Here is a 7,294-nt window from a genome sequence, read left to right on the forward strand (position 1 = left end):
AATGAGCCAACTGTGTTCATGGTATTGCCACCAGCAAGATTACTTAGAAAGTGTGGTTATTTACCAAGTAATTGTGTGTTACTCTACCATAATTTTCCTGTGGTGGTCTTGTTCAGTAGTCTGTTTAAAATGTGCCAGGCACAGCATAAAGAAATGCAATGATAACGAGATTCCCTGCATAGCAATTCAGTCCTTGCCAGCTTTTCTTAAGGTCACCTTCAGCAGCCTTTCCATTCATGCTTCAGTTCCTCCCTGTTCTGTTTCAGTGCTCTGTGCAATAACAGGTTGCTGGATTCAGTTTCTTAAATTGGCCTCTTTAACAAGTCCTTCTTTGAAAAAGCTAAACACTTAAATGATTGTGTGTATCTGCTCTGCAGGCTTTTTTATAATATTTTTGGTTTTCCTCTTGTTGGCATTCAAGAACTAAAGCAGTATGCTGTGCTCTATAAGAATCCAAACAACAGAAGCAGCAGCTTTTCTTGTTCTGAAAACTCTTCAGCAACAGCCACTTCACTTTAAGAGCTTTCTTTTATGATATCTGTAGAGCACTGTCCAATTTTTTGAAATGGTACTTAAAATTTTATGAGCAAATGCATTTAATGTGTCCCCCATCTCTCGAAGTGTGAGATCTACATATAGAGCCAAACTGTGTGATACAAGTAGCCAAGTAAACCTTACAAGTTGCCTGGGGGGGAGGCTGCGTAAGTCTTGTTGTAGTCAGCTGGTATGATTACATTTTCTTTTTAAATTATGCTTATATAGAAAATGTCTTAATTAATAATTGCTATTTTTTCTCTAAAATTTTGGGGTAAGTAGCGAAAGTAATAGAGAACTAACTGTGTGAGAATTTTGGAATCCATGCATATGGTCAGTTGTGCAGCTGCTTCATGAGCTGTAAGAGCTGCTCACAATTAAACAGCCTTCTGACAATAAGCCTGTGACCATATTGATACCCCAGCTTACTTCATGTCCATATGATTTAGACAAATATTGATGCACAGAGGTAGGCTGTGGCTTAGTGGAACTTGTGAATGAGAAATATTAACTATGTGTTAACCTTTTCCATTTATCTGCTGTTGAAGTGGACTGGGCAAATCACAGCTGTACCTGCCCATGGAAGACTGTCATGTAACTTGCAATGTCTTCTAGTAACATTACATTGCAGTTGGGATACGGTAAGAAGATGTTGAGACTCTCCTGAGATGGATGTGCTCATAAATAATGCCAGGTTACATACAGACAGCCAAACCAGAGATTTTTAGTGAAGTGAATGCTCAAAACTTGCAGCCAGGGAACACCTTAAAACTATTGCTTTGTTTCTGGTCCAGTGGTTAGGTGGATGTTAGAGATACAGCCTTTGTTTTCTGTTCTCCCTTACTAATTTCTTCAGATAAACACACGTCTTCAGTTTCTGTGAAGAATTCTGTGTAATGACATAGAACTGTAACAACCACAAAGACACTTCTACTGTTAATATTCACTAAAGGAGTCACTAAGGATGACATTTTGAAAATACCTAACAGCCTTATGGACATTTGTGTGCTTTACGTGTAGAGAGCATGTTTAGAGAGACAGATTTGAATATGGCAGTATGCCATGCATTTATTATAATACAAGTGGCTGAAGACAGTGGTGTCATCAGCTTTATGATTTGTTTCATTTTACTTGCAAATATGAAAGTAAACTTGGAGTTATTTTAAAATTTTTCCTGAATAGTAACAATAGTTTCTCTTAGAGACATTTACAGTAAGCTTACCTAAATTGTTTTCTGTTTACTTGTCTAGCTACTGTGTCTCTGCAAAATTTGCTATCTTGGGACTATTTATCACCTCTGCAGAAGACTTTCACATCATTACTACACATAGCTCAACATTGGTTTGTGTTTTTTTGATCAAAGATCTACAACATTTCAGATGATTCACACCAGATTAAAGAATCTAGGGAGGGGAGGGTTAATATTGCATTTGTGTAACCATGCTGCCTGTTAGAGATTTTGGAAGAAGCCATAATAAAGAGTGTTCTGGTTTGGCTGTGGCAATGTTTGGAATCAAGACCCGATATTTTTGGGAAACACCATGACAAGCTTGTTGAAGACCAAGATTATATGGGCCATCTCAGCTGAAGTTGAGAATAGCACCATGGATTTATCCACTTTGCCTCTGTAGCTATCTTTTATTGATTTAACTAGCATTCCACTCACCTGGTGTGCATTAATATTTTTCTGTACTTGATTAAACTGAAAGCAATGGCTTGGAGAATATACAATGGTTGCCTAAAGCTTTAAAGCTTGTTTAAAGTTGGCTCAGATTTTTCTGTGCTACACTGTTACATATATAACCAGACTTGCATGCTTCTCTAGGTTTGCCAGGCTTTTGCTGACCTCTAAGAATTTGTGTTATGATTCCTTGCCCAAATCATGAACTAATATATTTTCTCTTTTCATTCTATACTTGCATCCTGACTTCGGGCAGGTGCTGCGGCCAGATGCGAGGGTATGAAGTGAGAAATGCCCAGCAGGAGTGTATGAAGAGCACTGTAGCAATGGCCACACCACACTGCTTGCTGCAGTCATCTGTTCCAAGTCTTTAGGAAAACTTCTTGGGCCTCCGACTTCCATCGAAGCAGACACCCAGTAGAGCTGGACAAGCACCTCAGCTGACAGTTATATCTAAGATGTTTGAGGATGTTTTTTGCTGCTAATGTTTTAGCATTGTCTTTTAGTATCTTAGCGTTTGTTAATCATAGGATCATTGTCTGGAAAAGACCTTCAAGATCATCAAGTCAACCATCAAACTAACACTGCCAAGTCCCATCACTACACCACGTCCGTAGTACTGTGTACCTTAGTGCCATGTCCATACATCTTTTAAATACCTCCAGGGAGAGGGACTTCACCACTGTCTTGGGCAGCCTGTTTCAGTGCTTGATCACCTTCAATGAAGAAATTGTTCCTAATGTTCAACTTAAACTTCCCCTGGCACAGCTTCAGACCCTTCCTGATAAATCCTAACACTGGAGATGTTTCGGACGTTTTTAGAATTGAGGTAGTTTTCCTGGCATGCATCAATCTGTTAATTTGTTTTAATGCAGTAGGAATGTAGTAGGTTTACATCACTTCCCTGGTTGGCATACTTTTGACATGCACCATGAGGTTAGAAGTGAGTGCTTATGTTGGAAAAAAGTAAAACCAAAGCAGCCAGATCCAATGCAGCATTTGCAGAGTATCAGTGGGAATCACTACAGATATGTGAAGCATTTACAACTCAGCTGAGCTGACACAGGGTGAAACTGCTTTCACTCTAAAAGTACTGCTGCTGTTCAGCGAAACTCAGACCAGGACCTGTTCAGGTTTTCCTCATACTTCCTTTTAACCAACTGAATTTAGAGGGAGAGCTTATTAAAGATGTAAAAAGCTTCTTGTCTGTTTTTATTATGAATGCAACCATGGCACAATTTTTCAGGTGAAACCTAAAATGGAAGGGAAGGAGATGTGCATTGAAATTAAGTAGCTATGCACTCAGGATGAAAAAGCCCCAGGAAAGCAGGAGAGATCTTGAAAAGGCAAATTAACCTACCTACCCATCTATTGTGTGCGGGGAAATTATTTTTAGCATGCATGTGACACTTCTGATGATTACTTCTCTATGTAATCAAAGGTTGTATTTAACAAAATAGAGATCAAATAGGGAATTCAAAATAAAAGGGAAGATGTCTCTGAAATCATCTTTATCATGCTCATATTAATAACTGGGGACAGCACTGCTACAGAGCCTATAGTTACCTTCTGAAGATAGAGCAGAAATAATTACCTATATCAGGTGCTTGTTAATATCCATGTAATACATTTTAAAATAGTTTGTGAAGGATCTGGTCCCAACAGGTACATGGTAGGCTGCAGAACCATAAAAATGGTATGTAAATGAGGCTACCTGCTTTCACTCCTTTTCCAGGCAGGCACTGTGAGGTATCACAGAATGTTATGACTGGAGTCAGTTGCTTTGTGCCCCGTGTGTATTGGCCGGTGCAGGATACCCCCAGAACCTGAAAAATAAGATTTCCATGGGGACAGTTGTTTGACTAGCTAACAATGTGGAAACCAGTTTCTTCATTAAGCTAGCAATCTACTGAAAGCTATCGTAACAACCAAGTGCCATTCAAAGCATCTTCCTACACAAGGTTGCTTGCAAAAGATCAATTCAGAGAGAAAAAGAAAAGGAAAAAAAAAAGAAAAAAAGTCCCCATAGGGCAAAACCCTAATAGGAAATTTATGAAATTAATGAAAACTCATTTAAAAATCATGAATTTTTTATCATTCCATATGTCTTGTCCATTTATACTTTTTTTTGTTGTTGTTGTTAACAACTTACAAATTAAGTACTGAAAAGTACTTCGGGGGATTTTGGAACAAAAGAAAAAAATTAATGCAGAGTTTGACAGCAATTGTGAATAGAATTTCTCCAGACCCATTTTGCTGAGGGCATTTTCTCTATTGTTGGTCTCTTTCTGATCTTCTGTACTGCCCAAGAAAGTAAAAAATCTCTATTTTATTAGCTTCCCAAAGAAATTGAGTGACAGGTTTTTTTTTTCTTTGACTGACAGCTGAGTAAAAAAAGAAATTATGGCAGGGTTATGATTATTTTCTCCTGCTGTGCTGAGATTAGAAAAGTGGAGGTCAGCACCTGGTTGTGGACACCCATTAATAAAGAAGGTATACAATAAAAATTAAATCTAGTATTTCATTCACAATTCAAGCAGCATCTTAGTTTCTGTGCTTACTTCCTCATTAAAAAACTTCTCTTCAAAGAGCCATCATTAAATTATGTTTCTCTGTTTCTCAGGATGATGTGTACTTCCAAATTTAGCACTTACACAGTAGGAAAGAATTATTTTTGAGCTTTTCAGTTCTCTCCATTGATTTGAAGGAGGAAAAAAATAATGGACCACTTCCCTTCCGTTCTAAAAAGCTGGTGAGATATATACTTATTCATCAATATACTTGATTGCTGGTCCTGTCAGTATGAACGTCTATTGCATTTTTCAAAACTGCTACAAACTGGTTAAGTTGTAAGTTCAATCAAATTTGTTAAAATATTTCTTGTGTCTTCATATTTTCTGTAACATTACTTGCTGTATTGGAAATGATTCAAGAGTGGATTTTATTTTAGAAGTAAATGTAGATATTCAAACTGAATTTTGAATTATTGGAAGTGAAAAGTTTTAGAAAACACTACGTTATAGTAAATTGCTTCCTTTTGTGTTTAATTTTTTTTTAATTTTCACAGTGGGCTTTTTTAGAACCGTTAGAAAGATACATTTGTCTGTTAAGATACTGTACGAGCCAAGCTTCAGATGAAAGTTTATAATTAGAATCTAATTTTTAAAAAATATTTGGAAAGGAAAATGAATATAATTTGAGCATGCCTCACTGCGAAGCCCTAACTGTGCATGTCGTTTGTTGCATATGTTGCATATAGCTACCTGTACTGGTCCAAACTGTTGAAACCATGTGGCTGAAATGCTGTAGGATGATAAGTACAATTAATAGTTAAGCATTCTAATTTTGCTGTTAATGTTAAAGGTTGAGTCATTCACAAGCTATTCAAAATGTGCTATTATTTTATCCTAATTTTAATTTAATATTTATAACCTGAATGATTCTACTTACAAGAGAAAAATAGAAGTTAGCTGATTCTGTTACTCTGAAGAATCTACTAGAAGGTTTCACTAGGGAGTATCAGGTATTTTATTAACTATACATTTCAGCAAATCACTTTTCTTAATCTCATTTCCTGAGGATAGGCAGTTGTGCGGCTGAGATCCTGTTGGTGTTATTGCTCCATGATCCAAACATTTCTCTGGTGTGTGCTTCCCAGTCTACTGGTTTGTCAGTAGGCTGTTCTGTTCACATGCGTTTTTTGTTTGTTTGTTTGTTTTGTTTTCCCAGTTATACCATCTATTTTTCATAACTTTTCTTCCTCTCATAAAATTCCATCCCAGAAAAACAATGTTTTTCATGATTTGAGGGAATATTATTTCAATAGCTTATTTGTAAATTCTGATTGCACTAGTATTTCATGATACAGTTGTTTCCAAGTTATACATTTTGATTTTGATTGCTAGTTTTGCTTTTCTTAGTTGTGCAAAAGAGAGATAATGTATTTTAGCTGGGCTTGATTTTACTTTGAATGCTGGGCTTACTACTATGGTATATGGAAATCAAGGATATAACAAATGTGTGACAAGTTATATTTTTACCTACCATGTTAGCACTGCAATATTTCATTGGCATTTTCTTGCTATTTATTCATGACCATAATCTATCTTTTCCTTAGCAGTTTGAAGCTGCTACTGCCGATTATAGCTATTAGCCTGACTTGGACAGTTCTAAAATGCATGTGGTCATATTTGCTCTTGATTATTCATTTGGCAAGCAATGGAATTTGGAAAAAAAGTATAGGTCAGCAAAGTAGCCAAGAGATATACCTGTTGGATTAGAGGGCTCAGTTGCTTTACATGTGAGTTGAAAAGTTGCATTTTAACATATATTAACCTAATTGCTATGCATTTTTTTTTTTATGTGCAGTTTACTCCAACTAGAGTTGAACCATGTTGTGGGAGAAGCACACACATTAGTGTGTAAAAATATATAGCCCAAATTCTTAGATTTTATGCCATTTTGTTATATCCCAGTGATGATTACCACAGAGACTTTACTTTCCATTCATATAATCTAGGTTACAGGATGTTCGGAAACTCATCTTCAGTTTATATCTGATTGTTCCATCACTGTTGCTTTGTTATTTTCAGATTTGGCTTTATTTGTGATTGTGCTGCATAATGACATCAAGATAATTAAATCACTTTCCATGTCAGGATCTGTTTCAAATTTCCTAGTGAAACATCTCAGCGTGAGCCCTCAGGCTGTTGTGTTCTTCAGTTCCAGCAGAGTCAAAACATCAAACTCTGTTCTTGGTGCTTACACACACACAAAAATAAATAAATAAATGAATAAATAAATAAAATGGTGGCTGCTAGGCCACTTAATTTTATTCTGTTCTTAATCTAGAAACTAATTAAGAGTATGTAATATCAGAAGAAAAAAAAAATACATGTTTTGCATTCTTTTATTTTGTCAGAGGCTGAACTCATTCATCTTTCCTGGTGACTCCCTTGTTGCTGCCATTACAGCACTTGCTCTGTCCTTCTCTCTTTACTGAGTTTGAATACTCATTGAATTCCACAGGACTACTGACCATAAGAGGATACAGTAAAAATGATGTCTTGATTTTTGGTC

The sequence above is a fragment of the Aythya fuligula genome, chromosome 9, assembly GCF_009819795.1.
Source record: "Aythya fuligula isolate bAytFul2 chromosome 9, bAytFul2.pri, whole genome shotgun sequence".
Lineage (NCBI taxonomy): Eukaryota > Metazoa > Chordata > Aves > Anseriformes > Anatidae > Aythya > Aythya fuligula.